Raw genomic sequence first — 24,169 nt, forward strand, 5'->3', positions numbered from 1 at the left:
AAGGAGAAATTAAAACCTTTACAGACAAGCAAAAGTTAACAGGATTCAGCACCACCAAACCAGCTTTACAACAAATGCTAAAGGAACTTCTCTAGGCAGGAAAAACAAAAGAAGGAAAAGACCTACAAAAACAAACCCCAAGCAATTAAGAAAATGATAATAGGAACATACATATAGATAATTTACTTAAATGTAAATGGACTAAATGCTCCAACCAAAAGACATAGACTGGCTGAATGGATACAAAAACAAGCTTTAAATGACACATTAAACAGGATGGACTTAATTGATATTTATAGGACATTCCATCTAAAAACAACAGAATACACTTTCCTCTCAAGTGCTCATGGAACTTTCTCCAGGATAGAACACATCTTGGGTCACAAATCAAGCCTTGGTAAATTTAAGAATGTTGAAATCATATCAGGTATCTTTTCTGAGCACAACACTATGAGACTAGATATCAATTACAGTAAAAAAAAAAAAAAAAAAACCTTGTAAAAAATACAAATACATGGAGTCTAAACAATAAACTACTAAATAGCCAAGAGATCACTGAGGAAATCAAAGAGGAAATCAAAAAATACGTAGAGTCAAATGACAATGAAAACACAATGACCCAAAACCGAAGGGATGCAGCAAAAGCAGTTCTAAGAGGGAAGTTTATAGCAATACAATCCTACCTCAAGAAACAAGAAAAATCTCAAGTAAATAACCTAACCTTACACCTAAAGCAATTAGAGAAATAAGAACAAAAAACCCAAAGTTAGCAGAAGGAAAGAAATCATAAAGATCAGATCAGAAATAAATGAAAAAGAAATGAAGGAAACAATAGCAGAGATCAATAAAACTAAAAGCTGGTTCTTTGAGAAGAAAAATAAAATTGATAAACCATTAGCCAGACTCCTCAAGAAAAAAAGGGAAAAGACTCAACTCAAAACAATTAGAAATTAAAAAGGAGAAGTAACAACTGACACTGAAGAAATACATAGGATCATGAGAGATTACTACAAGCAACTATACACCAATAAAACGGACAACCTGGAAGAAATGGACAAATTCTTAGAAAAGCACAACCTTCTGAGACTGAACCAGGAAGAAATAGAAAATATAAACAGACCAATCACAAGCACTGAAATTGAAACTGTGATTTAAAATCTTCCAACAAACAAAAGTCCAGGACCAGATGGCTTCACAGGCAAATTCTATCAAACATATAGAGAAGAGCTAACACCTATCTTTCTCAAACTCTTCCAAAATATAGCAGAGGGAGAAACACTCCCAAACTCATTCTCAGAGGCCTCCATCACCCTGATACCAACACCAGACAAAGATGTCACGAAAAAAGAAAACTACAGGCCAATATCACTGATGAACATAGATGCAAAAATCCTCAACGAGGGCTTCCCTGGTGGCGCAGTGGTTGAGAGTCCGCCTGCCAATGCAGGGGACACGGGTTCGTGCCCCGGTCTGGGAAGATCCAACCTGCCACGGAGTGGCTAGGCCCGTGAGCCATGGCCGCTGAGCCTGCGCGTCCGGAGCCTGTGCTCCACAACAGGAGAGGCCACAACAGTGAGAGGCCCGCATACTGCAAAAAAAAAAAAAAAAAAATCCTCAACAAAATACTAGCAAACAAATCCAACAGCACATTAAAAGGATCATACACCATGATCAAGAGGGGTTTATCCCAGGAATGCAAGGATTCGGCAATATATGCAAATCAAAGAATATGATACACCATATTAACAAATTGAAGGATAAAAACCATATGATAAACTCAACAGATGCAGAAAAAACTTTCCACAAAATTCAACACCCATTTCTGATAAAAACTCTCCAGAAAGTAGGCATAGAGGGAACCTACCTCAACATAATAAAAGCCATATATCACTAACGCACAGCCAAATTATTCTCAATGGTGAAAAACTGAAACCATTTCCTCTAAGATCAGGAACAAGACAAGGTTGCCCACTCTCACCACTATTATTCAACATAGTTTTGGAAGTTTTTGCCACAGCAATCAGAGAAGAAACACAAATAAAAGGATTCCAAATCAGAAAAGAAGTAAAACTGTCACTGTTTGCAGATGACATGATACTATGCATAGAAAATCCTAAAGATGCTACCAGAAAACTACCAGAGGTAATCAATGAATTTGGTAAAGTAGCAGGATACAAAATTATTGTACAGAAATCTCTTGCATTGCTGTACACTAATGACGAAAAAACTGAAAGAGAAATTAAGGAAATACTCCCATTTACCACTGCAACAAAAAGAATAAAATACCTAGGAATAAACTTACCTAAGGAGACAAAAGACCTATATGCAGAAAACTATAAGACACTGATAAAAGAGATTAAAGACAATACAAACAGATGGAGAGATATACCATGTTCTTGGATTGGAAAAATCAACAGTGTGAAAATGACTCTACTACCCAAAGCAATCTACAGATTCAACGCAATCCCTGTCTAACGATCAATGGCATTTTTCACAGAACTGGAACACAAAATTTCACAATTTGTATGGAAACACAAAAGACCCCACACAGCCAAAGCAATCTTGAGAAAGAAAAACGGAGCTGGAGGAATCAGGCTCTCTGACTTCAGACTATACTACAAAGCTACAGTAATCAAAATAGTATATACTGGCACAAAAACAGAAATATAGATCAATGGAACAGGATAGAAAGCCCACAGATAAACCCACGCACATATGGTCACCTTATCTTTGATAAAGGAGGCAAGAATATACAATGGAGAAAGGACAGCCTCTTCAATAAGTGGTGCTGGGATAACTGGACAGCTACATGTAAAAGAATGAAATTAGAACACTCCCTCACACCATCTACAAAAATAAACTCAAAATGGATTAAAGACCTAAATGTAAGGCCAGACACTATAAAACTCTTAGAGGAAAACATAGGCAGAACACTCTGTGACATAAATCACAGCAAGATCCTTTTTGACCCACCTCCTAGAGTAATCGAAATGAAAACAAAAATAAACAAATGGGAGATAATGAAACTTAGCAGCTTTTGCACAGCAAAGGAAACCATAAACAAGACAAAAAGACAACCCTCAGAATGGGAGAAATTATTTGCAAGGAAGCAACTGACAAAGGATTAATCTCCAAAATATGCAAGCAGCTCAATATCAACAAAACAAACAACCCAATCCAAAAATGGGCAGAAGACCTAATTAGACATTTCTCCAAAGAAGATATACAGATTGACAACAAACACATGAAAGGATGCTCAACCTTACTAATCATCAGAGAAATGCAAATCAAAACCACAATGAGGTATCACCTCACACCGGTCAGAATGGCCATCATCAAAAAATCTACAAACAATAAATGCTGGAGAGGGTGTGGAGAAAAGGGAGCCCTCTTGCACTGTTGGTGGGAATGTAAATTGATACAGCCACTATGGAGAACAAAATGGAGGTTCCTTAAAAATCTAAAAATAGAATTACCATATGACCCAGCAATCTCATTACTGGGCATATACCGTGAGAAAATGATAATTCACAAAGAGACATGTATCACAATGTTCGTTGCAGCACTATTTACAATAGCCAGCATATGGAAGCAACCGAAGTGTCCATCGACATAAATGGATAGAGAAGATGTGGCACATATATACAATGGAATATTATTCAGCCATAAAAAGTAATGAAATTGAACTATTTGTAGTGGGTGGATGGACCTAGAGTCTGTCATACAGAGTGATGTAAGTTAGAAAGAGAAAAACAAATACCGTATGCTAATACGTATATATGGAATCTAAAAAAAAAACATTCTGATGAACCTAGGGGCAGGACAGGAATAAAGACATAGACGTAGAGAATGGACTTGAGGACACGGGGAGGGGGAAGGGTAAGCTGGGACGAAGTGAGAGAGAGGCATGGACATATATACACTACCAAAGATAAAATAGATAGCTAGTGGGAAGCGGCTACATAGCACAGGGAGATCAGCTCAGTGCTTTGTGACCACCTAGAGGGGTGGGATAGGGAGGGTGGGAGGGAGAGGATATGAGGATATATGTATACATATATAGCTGATTCACTTTGTTGTACAGCAGAAATTAACACAACATTGTAAAGCAATTATATTCCCTTAAAGATGTTAAAAAAAAAAAAAAGCTGATGCTCAGAGGTTAAATGATGCGCCATAAGTTAACCAGCTGCTAAGTGGAAGAGACTAATTTAGACTCCTAAGCCTGTGTTCAGCCTTCCCGAACAGTTTTAAAAAATGGGTTGCCATCTGTTAGCACTTTGCTGAGTTCATGCTAATTATCACTATCCTACTGTCCTTCTACTAGGGTCCTCCTCCCAAAAATAGTTTTCAGCTTTGCTTAGGATGCCCTCAGAGCTCCGAGGAAGATGCCTCATAGATTGCGTAAACAATGGTATATTTTCAGCCTCTGTCAAAATTTAAACTGCCTGAGGATCCCATTCATTTTTGTTCTTTTTAAATATTGAGGTTCCATCTTAGACTTCACTTGAATAGAAAAAGAATAAACACAGAGCAGGACACTATACCACAATTTAAATGAATGTCTTTCATCTTTCTCCCATGCTGACTCTGCCTACAGGGCTCTTAATCCTCCAGATGAAGCTGAATGTTTCCTTTCATTTATTTATTTTTTGTTTACTTTGTATCCAGATATTTGGGGGATAATTAAGAATATTTCCTCAAATCTGGCTTCATTTCCTGAATGACTCAACACCCTTAAAACGAAAGCAATGAGAAAGCATACCTTTAAAGAATGACTAGACAAGCAAGTAATTGTCAAGTAGGGAATTAAATAATTCTGCCAGGAAATAAGGTATCCTTGTTATGCCTTTTAGTACACATATGTTCTACATTGATGGCCTTACTCTGAAAAGTTGGGCAAAGCTCTTCTCTTTCTGAGACTCTAAGATCTCAATGGGAAAATGGCTATAACACTAACGTTTCAGATGCTGTGATGCAGAATGGGATAAAATATGTCATGATATAAATTTGCAAGACCAAATTTTGCTGTGCAGGAAATGTATTTTTTTTAGATCAACTTAAATCTTCTCCAAGCGTCCTAGCAGGCTGGTGTGAAATTCAAGTACAGCCACCTCTAGAGATCTTCCTCCTCTCCTTTCATTATGCTGTACCTGTCAAACCACCAAAGACCCCTCCAGACATCTGCCCACCTTGGGTGCCAAGAAGATATTCACTGTCTCTGCAGCTCTGGTGGCTGTGCTCTGTCTTGGCACTCTTGGGGCACAGATTGTCAAAGAAACAAAATATTCTGACGTTTGTTATGATGGTAAGGCAGACTTCATTCAGGACTGTTGGGACTGGTGTAGGAATTACTGCAATGGGGTTTTGCAGTAGGGGTGAGAGATTGGGCTCAGCTCCAAATATGATAAAGAAAAGTGGGGATCTATAGCCAAGGAGCAGAGTGGGGAGAAGGGGTGGTGGATGGAAGGTTACTAAGACAGAAGGGTAATTCTTGCTAAACTGACCTAACTGGATTCTTACTGAAGGCAGCCAGGGTGCTTAGATGTTACCAGCGGGATGATGGCAGATGAGGAACTGGGGCAGATACTGAAGGTGCTCAGATTTCAAAAGTGGAGGATTCTGGCTAAACTGCCGTAGCAGGATTCTTGCTAAAACTGGACTCTACAAGGACAGAGACAGTAGCCCAAGTTTGGGCCTAGTCGAGCAGAGGGTTCAGAGGAGCCTGACTAAAATGTGGTCCAGGAGAGAGTCTTTGTCAAGATTACTACAGAGAATTAGAGTCCTGTAAGTGGGGTCCACCTTCCTATATGTATTTGGAAGCCATCTCCTGAGACCACCTTCACAGAGGGGGCCACAGTGCTGGGCTCATACCTACACCCTTCCCCAGGGTGGAGGCGGGGAGGTGGAGGACAGCCAGCATCATCTTTTAAGGACTGAATTGTTTATAAGAACCAGGAAGAGGTGTTCTTGTTTCTGGCCCTGCCACGAACCTCCCGGGGGTAAAGAGAACGAAGCGTGGCTAGACATGGAGGAAGAGCGGTAAAATTGTACACGACAAAGCACAAAATAGTACCTCAATAAAATCCCCTGCTCCATATGTACTGTATCTAGTTCTGGGTCCATCCCACAGCAGGAGCTCAAGAAGAGCTACGTTCACTCTGCTGTGGGTAGTCAATCTCTCTGGTTACTAATTTTCAAACTTCTGTTTTGTTTTAGGTAGCAACACAGCCTCTCTTCTAAGGAAAGCTTGTAGAGAAGTCCCATTTGTTTGGAAAGAAAGAAAGAACAAAAGGACAGAGTTTCTGCAAGGGTGAGCCCAAGCTCCCTCCTCACAAGAAGCCCTAGAGCTCCTAGGGCACATGTGGAAGCTGCTGCCTTCAGTCAGGGGCTGTTGCATTTCTCCAGCACCTAGTACCGTATAGAATACCCAGAAAACAGTGCTTTATAAACATCTCCATCATATTTCACTGGATTTAAGACATATCAATTATAACATATGCCATTATTTTCTATTTTCAGATAATAAAAAACAGTCAAATAAACCATGACATGCCACTGATTATGAAACATATATGTATTTCAGCTCTGTTAAAAAGATATGTGCTTTAGAATGGTTGAAATCCAGTAATGCAATGACTTTTTAAGCAGTGAAGGAAAACGCAATCCAAAGCAAGTAAAGTATTTAAGGAATATTGTTTAGATTTTCCTGGTTTTGTTTTTTTTGTTTGTTTGTTTGTTTGTTTGTTTTGCTGTACGTGGGCCTCTCACTGTTGTAGCCTCTACCGTTGCGGAGCACAGGCTCCGGACGCGCAGGCTCAGCGGCCATGGCTCACGGGCCCAGCCGCTCCGCGGCATGTGGGATCTTCCTGGACCAGGGCACGAACCCATGTCCCCTGCGTCGGCAGGCGGACTCTCAACCACTGCGCCACCAGGGAAGTCCCAGATTTTCCTGTTTTAATTGACAATCTTCTCCATGCTTTGATGATCAAATAACACTTTTTTTTTTTTATAACTGTGCAGAAGAGGGATAAAGTGTGAAGTGTAAAGAGTATATGAGACTGCAGAAAATCTGAAAAATTAATTTGGAAAAATAGGTGGTCCATTTAAACTGCTAACGCCAACAATTCAAGCTGAAAACAATGGAATTATTGTACTAAATTCTTCATAATACATCTAATAATACCCAGATGACTAGAGAACTATACAAATGCAACTCTAGAAAATTAACTATACATTGTTCATTTAATACCTTATGGGAACCTATGTACATTTGAGGAGCAAAATAGTTTGAGAATAGATATTAGAAAAGCCTCCTTTTCATGAATTAATTTCTAAAACGGAAACATTATTGCATGCATTTACAAAGCTCCATTAAACACAGCCTTAAAATAATAACATTTATTGTGACTATGTTTTTATATTATTCTGCTTTACATTATGCTTAAGCTCTATGACCTGAAAATATAGCTTTTTTTTTTCTTTAGAATCAGATTTAGGGACTATGAAAACAGCACAAGGAGAAGAATAAATGTTAGGGTCAACTGCTTCTCCCTGAGCATCCCCTACAGGCAGAAATGTCCACAAATATAGGATGGGTGTTCAAAGAGCACGGAGAAATCACAAAAACAAAATAAATGCCCACTACTGAGCAAGACCCAACACTCTGACCCTCCAGCTACACCTCGGGGACCTACAGGCTAACAAAGGCATCGTAAAGGTCCTTTTGAGGCCTCTTAGAGGCTTAAAGGTGTCATCTGCCCATCCTTTAAAGAAGCATGTAATTAACCTTTTGTAGGAGGCTTTGCCATAAGCCACGGATAATCTCCTGAGTTAGGGAAATAGACTCAAAACCTTTGATGCCCTTCTTTCTCTGTTCCAGATTTAGTTTCTCTGGGTTTAAGAACAACTGAAATGCATTAGATACCAGATGTTTAAGACTCTATTACAAATTTTTCTCTGTCATGTACTATATATCTCAATTTTCTTACCTTGATTTTCCTCTTGAAATTTATTTTCCACATCTCATTTTATATCTTGCTGCATGATACATATAGTCTCTTTGGGGTGCTTCAAATCCTTTTTAGAATAAGAAGTTGCTATGGAATAAACAAACAAACAAATATGTAATTTGGTTCAGCTCAAAACTCCCTTTCTTAAACATGGCTTGAAACTTCAGTGCATACTAATAATGTGCAGAAGGTTCTAGATAGCTCAGATATCTGATCATTCTCATCATACCTCAGGGATGATGTGTTCATCAAACTCTTAATTTTATCTTCCCCAGTTGGGAAGGCAGTGACACTGACTGCCAATTGTGGAACACATCGCGCCAGGTGCTGTGCTGAGTGCTTCAGGGAGATTATCTTACTTAATCTTTACTAGCAATATGCCTACTTTGATAATAAGGATGCCAACTGAGGCTCAAAGAGGTGAATAACTTCTCCATAGGTTCAGAGCCATTAAGCGGCAGTGTGGTGCTTAACCAAGCAATAACTGATAATCACAGCAAAACCACCATGATGAGACGGCCAGTGTGAGGGGGAGGGGGAGGAAGAATCAGGGCCTGTGGCGTTTCTGTACATCTGAGCAATTCTCTTCAGCTGCATGGGAACTTTGCACAGAGCACTGAGATAGTCCATGACACAGAGCTCTCCTGGTTGTTCTCTGTGGTCAAAACACTGCTTCAGGCAGTAAAGGAACATGCTTGATGCTTCGAGGGGAATGTGAAAGGAAATAGGAAATCCTCATCCTCATCCAAAAGACAGCATGACTAACACTGTCCCAAACATGAGTAGGATGTCCATACACCACTCCTCGGCCTATGTAGGCGAAGAGCCCAGAAAACATCAAGGCTGAGTCAGCAACTCCGTACCTTCCTTCTGAAAACCTCAACCTCGACCTCTCACGTGGCTGTGCATTTCCAGCAACTCTTTTCTGTTTCACAGTTTAGTGTTTTAGGTGTCTGAACTGTGGAGATCAAAGGGACCTCAAGAGTCATCGAGCCCAGGCTCTTTATTTTGAAAATTCACTTAGGAAACACTATTTTAGAGTACTCAGTAGGCTACTGTGCTTCTGGCTATGACAGTGTACCTAGATGCTATCATGTATTCCAATGTTTTTGTATATGTACTGATGTGCATTAAAGTTTTTGGAATTTTATCTGTGGGAAGTGTTGGAGACCAAGGTTGAGGTTAGTTTCTCTAGATATGACTTCCATTTGCTTCTTCCAGGCAGCTGGATATTCTTCCAATCTAGGACCACTTAAACAAACTTCTTGGCCTGAGGTTTTGGGGGGATGCAAATACATTGTGAATTCCAGCCCCACCTTTCTTTGAGGTCAGTGTTAATACTATGAATCCTCAAGAGAGATCATTAACCATTTCCCCTTCCCAACCCCAAACCAAGACTATCTTGGTTTGTGGGCTCTAGCCTTTTCTAGTTCATCCACCAAGGTCAACACTTTTGAGGGGTCCCTGTTTTACGAGAGTAACTCCCCACCTTGTGCAATGTCTAGGCTTCGCCTTCTGCTTCCCATGTAAAGCCAACTAAAACTGAAGCTCTAGGCACCAGAGGTTAGTGAATACCCTCAGGAGGCATTCCAGCCATCAACCTGGTTACTCGTCTGGAGCTGTACTTTTCATCAATGTGGCTTTTCTCTATTAGCTAGTGAACTAGCTCTGCATTTTAAAGTATGTTTTTATGTTTCATTCAGCATTTTTATGATTTGTACCTGGAGGTTGATTTGGAAGAAATCTAGTCTGCCATAACACAGGAAGCATTTATATCACCAGGCTGTGCTTTAAAATATAAGTTTTATTACGGTCATACATAGTTTGTATGCTCACAGATCCCAAGAGGAAGGGGCACACCACGCCATACGGGGGAAGTGCCAGGATTGCTCAGGAGGCAGAGGGAGAGGGGAATATTGTGTCAGGAGCCTTTATTGTGGTTGCTTCAGGAAGTAATTGGTGAGACTAGGACAGGCTAGTTTGAATAATTCAGCAGGCTCTGTGGTGGAGGGGGTATTCCTGGTTGTTTGGGAGTCAGACCCTGGGATGATTAAGTTAGGGAAATAGGGGCTCGGAGTGGAAGAGCTCAGTAAAGTTGGTGGTTAGAAGTATAAGCTCTGTATTGGTTGGTCTGCATAGGAAAGGCACATTCACAGGCAGGTTATTTGCTACCTCTAGGAATTAGCTGACCCTGAGACAGGCAGTCCCTCCAGGGTTAGCAAGGCTCCAAGATGGCAAAAGCATCAAAAATACAGAATAAAAAGACATGAAAAGTAAGGCTAATAAAAATACATTAGTAAATAAGGTGTCATATATTTTTTACTAGTTATCTATATTCATTTCCATTTCATCTTCTGATAGAAAGTTACATACATATATATATATATATATATATATATATATATATTCCCTGAGAAATTGAGCTTCATTTACGTTCAATTCAATTTATTGAATATTATTTGAGTATAGATTCTACCTCCACTGGAATCATGAGCTACAATTTTAAGAAACAGCATTGGGACAGTAAAACATTTATGAATCAAATTCACTGCATACTTTCAAATATCTTAGTTAACTGCTTCTTAGATGTTCATTTTTTCCCATTAATCTCTCCTGTTCCTTCTCACTATTTTTAAAAGACTCAAATTTAAAATTAAAAAATGAAGTCACAATTAAGACGTCTAATAACATATGGTCTTTGTTGGGAATTTGTAGGTATAGGTGATTGTAACTTCAAAAGATTCAAGTAGTACAACAAACCAACTTCCTCCTCGGTTTTCTACTTCAATCGAATGACAACTGCTTTTGATTATGAAGTTGAGAAGTTACCTAACATATTCCAGCCACATGTCAGATTTCCCTTCAATTGTATTTCTCCCCAGCAATGTTTTAGAAAAGCATTCTTGGAAGGCATGCTCCTTCTCATGTCTTGATTTGATCCATGCTGAGGATAAAAGCAGTCTCTCCTACAGTTCCACTGATTTTGCAGGGCATTGTGCCAAATTATCTGACAACACTTAAGCGATCATTATCCACATTTACATGTGGTCTAAGTGTGAGTCCTATTTGAGGAAGGCTTCCATGGAAAGGATGGAGACAATGTTTGTGAATCAATATATATAGAAAGACATACCTTTAGAAGTGACAAATCAAGACCACCATCCCTATGTTTGCCCAAGGGCTCAATCCCAGTAGGATGGGATTTAGCACAAATACCAGGACTGCCAATGTAGTTGAAGTATTCTCTTTCCTTGCAGTGACCCAGTGTCTCTTCAAAGTTACAAACATTAATGTGGATAAGGGTGGCGCTGGACTTCATGTATGAGATAAATTCTTGGCACTTGAGGCTTTAAATCATTTGTAACTGATGTGAGCAATCAGCCCCTTTTCCATCAGCAAATGAATATTTCCCAAAGAGAACATCTAACCCTCCCAGATTTCAGACAATACTACAAAGCTACAGTAATCAAAACAGAGTGGTATGGCATGAAAAACCAGACATATGGATCAATGGAACAGAATAGAGAGCCTAGAAATAAACCCACACACTTATGATCAATTAATCTTTGACAAAGGAGGCAAGAATATACAATGGAGAAAAGACAGTCTCTTCAACAAGTGGTGTTGGGAAACCTGGACAGCTACACGTAAATCAGTGAAGTTAGAACATTCCCTCACACCATACATAAAATAAACTCAAAATGGCTTAAAGACTTAAATATAAGACATGACACCATAAAACTCCTAGAAGAAAACAGAGGCAAAACATCTCTGACATAAATCGTAGCAAAGTTTTCTTAGGTCAGTCTCCCAAGGCAATGGAAATGAAAGCAAAAATAAACAAATGGGACCTAATCAAACTCACAAGCTTTTGCACAGCAAAGAAAACCATAAACAAAATGAAAAGACAACTTACAAACAAAAAAGTTTGCAAATGATTCAACCGACAAGGGCTTAAGTTCCAAAATATACAAACAGCTCCTACAATTCAACAACAAACAACCCAATCAAAAAATGGGCAGAAGACCTAAATAGACATTTTTCCAAAGAAGACATACAGATGGTCAAAAGATAGATGAAAAGATGCTCAACATCGCTAATTATTAGAGAAATGCAAATTAAAACCACAGTGAGGTATCACCTCATACCAGTCTGAATGGCCATCATCAAAAAGTCTACAAATAATAAATACTGGAAAGGGTGTGGTGAAAAGGGAACCCTCCTGCACTATTGGTGGGAATGTAAATTGGTACAGCCACTATGGAGAACAGTATGGAGGTTCCTTAAAAAACTAAACAAAGAGTTACCATATGATCCAGCAATCCTACTCCTGGTCATATACCCAGAAAAGACAAAAACTCGAATTTGAAAAGATAATGCACTCCAATGTTCATAGCAGCATTATTTACAATAGCCAAGACATGGAAGCAACCTAAATGTCCACTGACAGAAGAATGGATAAAGAAGATATGGTGTATGCATGCATGTATGTGTGTATATACATATATATATATATATATATATATATATATAATGGAAAATTAGTCAGCCATAAAAAGAATGAAATAATGCCATTTGCAGCAACATGGATGGACCTAGAGATTGTCATACTAAGTGAAGTAAGTCAAAGAAAGACAAATATCATATGATATCACTTATTGTGGAATCTAAAAAATGATACTAATGAAGATATTTACAAAACAGAAACAGACTCACAGGCATAGAAAACAAACTTACGGTTACCGGAGGCAGGAGGGGGAGGGATAAATTAGGAGTCTGGGATTAGCAGATACAAACTACTATATATAAAATAGATAAAGGGCTTCCCTGGTGGCGTAGTGGTTGAGAGTCCGCCTGCCAATGCAGGGGACACGGGTTCATGCCCCAGTCTGGGAAGATCCCACATGCCGCAGAGCGGCTGGGCCCATGAGCCATGGCCGCTGAGCCTGCGCGTCCAGAGCCTGTGCTCCACAAGGGAGAGGCCACAACAGTGAGAGGCCTGCCTACCGCAAAAAATAAAAAAATAAAAAAAAATAAAAAACAAGGTCCTACTGTAGAGCACAGAGAACTATATTCAACACCTTGTAATAAACTATAATGGAAAAGAATCTGAAAAAGAATCTATATATCTATATTTGTATCTATATATCTATATCTAACTGAATCACTTTTCTGTACACCAGAAACTAATGCAACATTGTAAATCAACTACACTTCAATTTAAAAAAATGTTTTACAAAAAAAAAATCCTCTATTCTTTAGGAACACAGGCTCGTCCTGTTTCTTTGTTTAAGGCAACACAGAGAAATGCATGTTTGGAATGACTCTATTTGCTCTCTGGTAGTTTTATTGCTTGCACCCTGTGACAGAGGGAAGATTTCAGCTAAATGACCTCATACACCAGACACTCAGGTAAGGCTATTCAGATACATACAGTTGAAACATCTCCTGAACAAAAGTCAAGGAATATTTTCTCATTTTCCCCTTCCAGTAATGATAAGTATGCTACAAGATGCCATGGAAAATGGAAGCAATCAAATGACTTTCCTCGGGTCTGTCTAGTATTATGGGGAGTAGTGGGGCAGGAGCAGATCATTTTTAAGGAGAAGAAAGCATGGCTTGAACTAACTGTGATAAATTTAGGAACCCCAGAAATCTTTCCAAAATAGTTTTTATATCGTCAGATGGTTTTCATTGTTTTTACTTGCTGAATGCTAGCTTTTCTTTAAAAAATCCCCAGACAACATAAATATGTATTGTTTTGTAGAGTTAACAGTCTCTAAGCTTTTTGCGCTGTGCTTCCCGTTGGTAAAAACTTACTGAACACCCACCTTCAATATATGAATCTATTTATACATTTTCTGAATGGACTATTAATATATTGCTTTCATTATAAAACATTAAAAACTTGAAACTTTCAAAGGATGAGATAAAGTTAAAATACCCAGTATTTAAAAATCTCCCTAATTGTGACAGTTTCACACTTTTATTAACCAACTCCTCAAAGTACAAAAATATCAAAATGACAATAAAGCATTTTGGTACACATTTTGTATATTATAAAAGCATGGATATTCACTTAGATATGTTCTTAATTTATATGTTCAAAATTCATAATATAAAAAGTCAGTAAAGCTAAATATTCACCATATTGAAAACAAAAACATAAATATATTAAAAAGCAACAAGTTAAAGCAAATCTATAAAAAGATAAATAAAAACATATATTATTCAAACAAAAATTTACAGGTAAAATAAGCATTATCCAAAACTAACCCAAATATTAAATATAAACCAATACAGTATACACTAAGAACACTGAAAGTGGAATATATTTGATTTTTTAGAAGGCAATCCTAAAGTGTTATAATTGTTAGCACAAATTTGTTCCAGCTTCTGGAAAAGTTTTATGATTCTAATTGACAAATACTGAGAAGACAGATATAACTCTAAATGTTTTCCTTTGACTCTTTCCTCTCCAACTATCCCCTCTACTGTTTTATTATTTTGAGAACATATTAATTGTTTTTTTCAAGAACTGTAATTTTTTAAATGATGGTAAACCATACTTGTTGTTTTAAAGAAAGCTCTACTGATTCCTCTTCTGCTAGTTTGATCATATATAGACTGAGATTCCAATGGAGATTAAGTTCCCTGTATCAGTTTTAGTACTGTCAATTTATTTCCCTTTTGTTCAGGAAGTCTTTGAACTAGAAAAAGAATGATTCTTTCAATAGAAACTTTGCTTTTATTCCTCCTCTTGAGGGTTTTGAAGGTACTGAAGAACATTTCCTAAACAGCTGTATCTTTATTTGATTTGAAATTTTAATCTACTTTATTACTCTCCAGGAATTTCTTAGGACAGAAATAATTCAGATTTTAGATATAAAATAATTATATTGGACCCCTCCCCCAAAATACTGATATTTCAACACTTGAGAAAAATACTGTTTACCAGAATATCAGAACACCACAAACTTGTGTGACAATATACTTAAGGAAAAATTACCATTAATGTCAGTGAAATATATATTTATAGATGTTTTATCAATAGCATTCAATCATCAATGAATGTGGCTATAAAAGGATTCAGATCAAGAGTAGAAATTGAGAGATATAGATTTCTTATTTTTGTCTAGACTTTTCATAATATCTTTAATCAAGGGATTCTTTTTTTCTTCCAGTTTTAGTGAGATATAATTGACATACATCACTGTACAAGTTTAAGGTGTACAGCATAATGATTTGATTTGTATAAATCATGAAATGATTATCACAATAAGTTCACTGAACATCCATCATCTCATATACCCACAAAATTAAAGAAATAGAAAAAAATGTTTCCTTGTGATGAGAACTCTTAGGATTTGCTCTCTTAACAACCTTCATATATAACACATATTAGTGTCAATTATATTTATCATGTTGTACATTGCATCGCTAGTACCTGTTTATCTTATAACTGGAAGTTTGCACCTTTTGACTGCCTTCATCCAATTCCCCCTCCCCCCTCTCCTGTCTCTGGTAACCACAAATCTAATCTCTTTCTCTATGAGTTTGTTTATTTTTGAAGTATAATTGACCTACAATACTATGTTAGTTCCTGTTACACAACATAGTGATTTGATATTTCTATACATTTCAAAATGATAGATCATAGTCTAATTATATCACCATACTAAGACATTAAATAGCTGTTGACTATATTCCCCACACTGTACATTTCATACCTGTGCCTCATTTATTTTGCAACTGGAAGCTTGTACCTCTTAATCTCCCTCACCTCTTTCTTTTCCTCCCCCCACCCACTTCACCTATGGCAACCACCTGTTTGTTCTCTGTATCCACAATTCTGTTTCTGTTTTGTTATGTTTGTTCATTTGTTTTGTTTCTTAGATTCCACATATAAGTGAAATCATAGAGTATTTGTCTTTCTTTGTCTGACTTATTTCACTTGCTATAATATAATACCCTCTGAGTCCATTCATGTTACCACAAATGGCAAGATTTCATTCTTTTTATGGCTGAGTAATATTCCACTGTATATACATCTATGTATATATACACCACATCTTCTTTATCCATTCACCTATCTATGGACTCTTATGGACACTTAGGTTGCTTCCATATCTTGGCTGTTGTAAACAATGCTGCAATAAACATAGAGGTGTATATATCTTTTCTAATTAGTGTTTTCATTTTCTTCAGGCAATTGACAAATACTGTCTAGCATTCAGGAATGGAATTGCTGGATCATATGGTAGTTTTATTTATTTTTATTTTTATTATTATTATTTTTTTCCTTGGCCGCACTGCGTGGAGTGTGGGATCTTAGTTCCCCGATCAGGGATTGAACCCGTGCTCCCGGCAGTGGAAATGCAGAGTCTTAACCACTGATCCGCAAGGGAAGTCCCATGTAGTTTTATTTTTAATTTTTTTACGAATCTCCATACTGTTTTCCATAGTGACTGCACCGACTAACGTTCCCACCAACAGAGTACGAGGGTTCCCTTTTCTCCACATCCTTGCCAATACTTACTATTTGTTGTCTTTTTAATAACAGACATTCTGACAGGTGTAAGGTGATATCTCATTGTGTTGGTTTTTTTTTAAGATTTTTTTGATGTGGACCATTTTTAAAGTCTTTACTGAATTCGTTACAATATTGCTTGTGTTTTATGTTTTGCTTTTTTGGCCGCAAGACATGTGCGATCTTAGCTCCCCAACCAGGGATCGAACCCGCAGCCCCTGCATTGGAAGGTGAAGTCTTAACCACTGGACCGCCAGGGAAGTCCCTCTCACTGTGGTTTTGATTTGCATTTCCATGATGATTAGTGATGTTGAGCTTCTTTTCATGTGCCTGTTGGTCATCTGTATGTCTTCTTGGGGAACATATCTATGCAGATCCATTGTCCATTTTTTAACTTGCATGTTTATTCTTTAGATGTTGAGTTGTATGAGTTCTTTGTATTTTGGGTGTATTAACTCCTTATCAGACATATAATTTGCAAATATCATCTTTCATTCAGTAGGCAGGGTTTTCGTTTTATTGATAGATTCCTTTGCTGTACAAAAAACTTTTTAGTTTGACATAGTCTCACTTGCTTATTTTTGCTTTTGTTTCTCTTGTCTGAGGAAACATACAAAAAAAATATTATTAAGACCATGTCAAAGAGCTTATTGCCTACGTTTTCTTCTAGAAGTTTTATGATTTCAGGTCTTACAATTAAGTCTTTACTCCATTTCAAATTTATTTTTGTACATGGTGTGAGAAACTAGTCCAGTTGGATTCTTTTGCATATAGCTGTCCAGTTTTCCCAACACTATTTATTGAAGAGGTTGTCTTTTCCCCATTGTATATTCTTGCCTCCTATATCATAGATGAATTGCCCACTTAAGTGTGGGTTCATTTCTAGGCTCTCTGTTCTCTTCCATTGATCTATGTGTCTGTTTTTGTATCAGTATCATACTGTTTTGATTATTTTGTAGTATAGTTTGAAATCAGGGATCATGATACTTCCAGCTTTGTACTTCTTTCTCAAGATTGTTTGGCTATTTGGGGTCTTTTGTGTCTCCATACAAAATTTAGAATTATTTGCTCTAGTCCTGTGAAAAATGTCATTAGTATTCTGGTAGGGATTGCACTGAATATTGCCTTGGGTAGTATGGTCATTTTTACAATATTAATTCTTTCAACCCATGAGCACAGTATATCTTTCCATCCATTTGTGTTGTCTTCAGTTTCCTTCATCACTGTCTTGTAGTTTTCCAAGTATGAGTTGTTTACATCCTTAGATTTATTTCTAGGCATTTTATTCTTTTTGATGCAATTATAAATGGGATTCTTTTCTTAATTTCTTTTTTCTGATAGTCTGGTGTTAGTGTATAGTAATGCTACAGATTTCTGTATATTAATTTTTCAACTTTACCAAATTCACTGATGGGTTCTAGCAGTTTTTTTGGTAGCATCTTGAGGATTTTCTATGTATAGTATCATGTCATCTGCTAACAGTGACAGTTTTACTTATTCCTATCCAGTTTGGATTCCTTTAATTTCTTTTTCTTGTCTGATTTCTGAGGCTAGGTCTTATACTACAATGTTGAATAAATGATGAGGATTAGCATCCTTGTCATGTTTCTGATCTTAGAGGAAATGCTTTCAACTCTTTGCCATTGAGCATGATGCTTGCTGTGGGTTTGTCATATATGGCCGTTATATGTTGAGGTATGCTTCCTCTATACCCACTTTGTTGAGAGTTTTTATCATAAATGGATGTTGAATTTTGTCAAAAGCTTTTTCTGTATCTACTGAGATGGTCATATGATCATATGCTTTGTGAAAGGGATTCTTTATACTGATAACTTTTCTGAGGCAGTATTCTATTTTGTGAGGGATACTCTATACAGAGCCAGATAATATAATCTCAAATTCACCGAACTAAACTGTGAAAACTGAAAGCCAATGCACTGAGGGTATTGTTTATGTGTTCCTAAATTTCACATGTTGAAGCTCTAATCACCAATGTAATGGTATTTGAAGGTGGAACGTTTGAGAGCTAATTAGGTTTAGATAAGGTCATGAAGGTGAGGCCCCATGATGGAATTAGTGTCCCTTTAAGAAGAGGGAGAGTTACCAGAGCTCTCTCTTTCCATCATATGAGGATACAGTGAGAAGGCAGCTGTCTGCAAGCCAGTAAGGGGGCCTTCACCAGAACTTAACCATGCTGGCACCCTGACATCACACTTCCAGTCTCCAGAACTGTGAGAAATCAATTCCTGTTGTGTAAGCCACCCGCTCTATGATATTTCGTTATAGAAGCCTGTGCTGACTAATTCAGAGGGCATCAGTCAACTTCTTCGTGGGCCAAAAATCATCCTCTTCCCTTAGTATTCCTTGAACACGGCAAGTGATAACCCCTGTAGAACAGACAGAATTAACCTATTGAAAAGGATAGACAACAGACGGCATAGGGACCTAGATCTGGAAAGAGGTTAGGAATCATGTAGATGGGGGTGGAGTGGGACAGGAGCTGGGAACACCAAGGTGGATTAAATGAGGAAGGTGGGATCATACTTTAATGTACTTCAGGCACTCCTGCTGGGCCCATTAACTACACTTTGTATATACACAGGGCCATGGCCCAGCATAGCACTTGGACATTTAATCAAATGTTATTAAATTTAATTGAATGAAAAGAGTTGGAACCATTACATGACTAATTTAAGGCCCCAGGCTGGGTACTTTCAACAGACAGCCAGCATTTGGTGAGGGCTCAGTGCCTGCAGAGGTGGTGGTGCGGCCCCAGTTCAGAGGGTTGAAAGCTCCTTATTATTTGAGGGGCAGAGTAGGTGGAGGAAAAGCTAGAAATATCTTCACTGAGGAGCTAGAGTCTCAAATGAACTTAATAATGGTTAGAGATTTTCTTGTGTCTTTATTTTCTTTTAAATTGGCCTTTTTTAATATAATGACAAATCAAATTAATTATAGCAAATTTAGAAAATGAAAATTTAGAAAAATGCTTCCCAAAAAAGAAAAAAAAACAGAAAAGGAAAGGAAAGAGAAGAAAAGGAAAGAAAGGAAAAATTTCTCATAATCTCACCAGCCAGAGACAACTACAGACCAGAGTTAACATTTCAGTGTATATCTATTCAGTCTTTTCTGTGTGTGTGTGTGTGTGTGTGTGTGTGTGTGTGTGCGCGCGCACGCGTGTGTGTGTGTAGGTGAAGAAAACAATTATTCATACACATGAATGTCCTCAAAATTCATTCTTCACTACTTCTTCCCCAAGATGGGGTAAAGGTAACTTCAGAGTCTTTTGATAATTAACATCATGATATTCAGTATAATGATCAAATAACTGAAGATAACTTTGAGCTGGGAGAGGGGAAATTAGATTGAAGCAGTAAGGGCAGAGCTAAATTGTCTGCACAAGGCAAACATGGGGACTGGGGAGATGGTCCCTTCTAGTGACCACCATGGCTCCACAGAGGGCACTACTGCTACTGCCCCCAACTCCCTTGCAGCTCCGAGGGCTCTGTGGATGTTTCAGTTCCCTGCCCTGCCCATGACCACTGCTGCTACTCAGGGTACAACAGGGCCTCCCTGTGACCACCTCTGCTCCATGGGGCTCCATGACAAAGGCCCTGGAATGCACTGTGCAGTGTCTCCTGGGAAGTAGAGAGAACGGCTCTCTCTGCTTTGATTTACTTTCTGCCACAGAGGTGCACATGATGCTCTGGAGCACCTGATGTTTACACGTTTTACTTATATAGCTGCTCTGCTCTTTAGGTGATTCGTATTTCACCAAGGGGAGCTATAACAGAAGGATAAATCCAAAGGACAACCCACACTCTAGAAAGTTCTCCACACAGAGAACTAAGGCTTTGTTGCTGGCTCTAACTGGTGGTGCTGAGGTCCTTCTCCTGTTAGCAGGAATCTTTCCAGAGAAGATCCTCAGCCCACATATATATTTTGTCCATATATATATATATGTATGTGAATATATATACACACATATATATTCACCCATTCACCCAGCAGAGCATACAGCTTTTGTTTTTTTGTTTTATTTTTTGTTTTCCCTAGGAGGAACCTTAGCTCCTATGCAAACAGACTTCTAATAGTCCCTCTACACCCACACCTTTGTGCTGGAGACACCCAGACATGTCAGAATTCTCTTAACCTTATTCATTGACTTATTCCTTTCTGACCAAAGCTCAGAAAAAACCCCGAGTCCCAGTATTATAAGCTGCAAAGTGGTATTCCATCTCTGAACCCAAATTGTACAGGGTTATATTTTATAACATCTTAGGAAGAGCCATGAATGCCACATTGAAGTGTTTGGACATAGTTACCTAGACAATGAATTAGGTAGTGTGTGTGTGTGTGTGTGTGTGTGTGTGTGTGTGTGTGTGTGTGTGTGTGTGTGTGTGTGTGTGTGTGTGTGTGTGTGTGTGTGTGATGATATGTATGCATGTATGCACACATTTATTAGTTATTCACCTTTAGAAGCTTGTAATGTTTTTAGTCTGCTATGTATGTCCACCCAAAGTATCAATGTTCATTGTCAGATTTAATATTTACGAGGCTGAAATAACCAGTGGTAGAAATTTTTTAGAAGGTTTAATAAATAACTTGAATAAAGCAAAAGACCTTTGAACACTACAGCGGTTATGTTCTCATCAGTCCAGCATCCCCTTCTTTGGAGGAGTCAGTCCTTACCCATCCCATGTATTTAGGAGTCAAGAGCTAGCCCACTTTCTCTTGCTCCTGGCATGTGTCTCAGGCTCAGCCAGTCAGGGTACTACAACCTCTGACACACAGTGATGAATTTAGGAAAGGGTATGTGATTAAAGCACCATCAATCAAAGTCTTCCGGACTTTTTTTTTTATACTAGAGACATAGAGATTTTTATCTCTTATTCTGAATTTAAAGCTGGAAGACTGCTGTGAGCATGGAGCTATCTATTGACAATCTTTTCCTCACTACATAGAAAGAGTCTTTGGAGAATAAAACCAAGCAGGGTCTAACTGAGCTGAGAGATGCAAAGAGAGCAACAGAACTCTGATGATATTATTTGAGCTCCTAGGAGCAACCATGCTTGGCTTCTCAGTTCCATCAGCAAGTAAACTGCTTTTTTCTTCTCTTGTACTTAAGCCAGTTTAGGGCGGTATCTGGCTAACATAGTTCATAATACAAAATAAACTCAGGGGAAAAATCAAAATTGATAAATTGATTCAAAAAGTGCTGAAGGAAGATTTGATCTAAGGAAGTACTGTCATTCTGTCCTATAATGGATACCAGAATTCAATCAAAGGGAACCTAGAATTCACAATTTAATCCTCTACAAATGAGAAATTTAGGACTCAGAAGCTTGCCATCTTGGCTGAGCGAACATAGCAAATAAGAGGACAAGTTGTGAGTCTGGATTTGTCTCCAAATTCTAGGCATTCTTCATCAGAAAAGGAGAAATCATCCACTCTGCCAACGTATTTCATTAAGCAAATATGGGGAAACAAGAAGAGAACAAAATAAACATGTAGGTTATTGCACTAATAATTCATTAGGAATTATATGATTCATTTTTTTGTTCAACATTGAGAAATTAAGTCTCACATCACACACACAACCCCCCCCCCCGCCAGCCCCAAATTCTATTCAGGTTAGAACATGTCCTATATTTTTCCTCTAAGCCAGGAAAATGCCCAATCCACACCAGATATATTTGATGCCCACTACAAAGTGGCTGAGCTCCTATCCTGCTGTAAAGAATGGACTTCCTTCAGCTCTTTCCATGAGCATCTTTAAATATCTCTATTCACCTCTAGTCTATGCCCTTCTCTCCTTTTTTTCTCTGTCCATTTTTTTTTTTTTTTTTTTTTTTTTGCGGTACACGAGCCTCTCACTGTTGTGGCCTCTCCCGTTGCAGAGCACAGGCTCCGGACGCGCAGGCTCAGCGGCCATGGCTCACGGGCCCAGCCGCTCCGCGGCATGTGGGATCCTCCTGGACCGGGGCATGAACCCGTGTCCCCTGGATCGGCAGGCGGACTCCCAACCACTGCGCCACCAGGGAAGCCCTCTCTGTCCATTTTTGATCAAATTTAACTCATTCTAACTCAACAAATATTTATTGAGAATCTATTATGTGTTAGATGCCATGCTGAGCAGATAACTTGGTTGATGAATGGATTGTGGCTTCGTGTCTCAAAAGAATGAGTGATGTTTGCCTTCCTCCTGATCCATTCTCCACCTTCCCATACCCAGTAACCAATCTTTTGTGTACCGGAGATTGGATCTTCTGTTGATAAACAGAGTAACTTGTTTTTAAATGTCTGGGTTGAAGCCACTGTTATAGGTTGAATTATAATCCCCCCAAATCCATATGTTGAAGTCCTAACCCCCAGTACCTCAGAATGTAAACTTATTTGGAATTTACAGATATACTCAGTAAAGTTAAGATGAGGTCACGAGGGTAGGCTCTAATCCAATGTGACTGGTGTCCTTACAAAGAGGGGGAAATTTGGACATAGACATGCAGAGAGTATAGATGGTGTGAAGATACAGGGAGAACACGTGAATATGAAGATGACAACCTACGAACCAAGGAGAGGGGCCTGGGAGAGAGCCTTCCCTCACAGCCATCAGAAATATCCAACCCTACCAACATCTTGATTTCAGACTTGTAGCCTCAAGAACTGTGAGATGATAAATTTCTAGTGCTTAAACCCCCCAGTGTGTGGTACTTGGTTATGGCAGCCCTGGAAAACTAATGCAATCACAAACTGGCCCCTGTCAGATGTGGTCTATTTGGTCTTCATGATATTTTTATATTTTAATTGCACTGAAATTTTAAAGTCAGGAAATTAAACCTGAAAAAGTCTGGATCTCTGCTTATCCTGAAATACTGGAAAACCTACAGTTCTGAACTTTTATTCCCCTGTGGCATAAATCACCTGGAACTGAGCAGTAACTCCCTCCTTCAGATGGGCATGTACTCAGTGGCTCACCACAGAGCTTTCCAGTCCATCTTGCCTTCCCCTAGTGGTGGCTGCCATTTTTCATCATGTTCCAGTCCACTGTGGCCCCTGGCCTAGGCTTACTGAAAGTTGGAGCTGGCGTGACCCAAGGTGGAAAGTCTTCAAGGTTGGAGGAGGGAGAAATAATGCAACCAGAGGAGAGAGGCTGGATTCTCAGAGATCTGAAGGGAGAAGAAGGACAAAGAATGACAGGAATCGGGACTTCCCTGGTGGCGCAGTGATTAAGAATCCGCATGCCAATGCAGAGGACACAGGTTCAAGCCCTGGTCTGGGAAGATCCCACATGCTGTGGAGCAACTTAGCCCGTGCGCCACAACTACTGAGCCTGTGCTCTAGAGCCCACGAGCCACAACTACTGAGCCCACGCACCTAGAGCCTGTGCTCCACAACAAGAGAAGTCATCGCAATGAGAAACCTGTGCACTGCAACAAAGAGTGGCCCCCGCTCGCTCACTCGCCACAACTAGAGAAAGCCCGCACAGCAACAAAGGCCCAACGCAGACATAAATCAATAAATAAATTTAAATTAAAAAAAAAAAAAGAATGACAGGAATCTGCAACCACACATGAGAAAAGGTAGAGTGGGAACAGAGCCTGGCTAACTGGGTCCTGAACTCATG

This window comes from Grampus griseus (assembly GCF_964374135.1).
Source record: "Grampus griseus genome assembly, chromosome: 3".
NCBI lineage: Eukaryota > Metazoa > Chordata > Mammalia > Artiodactyla > Delphinidae > Grampus > Grampus griseus.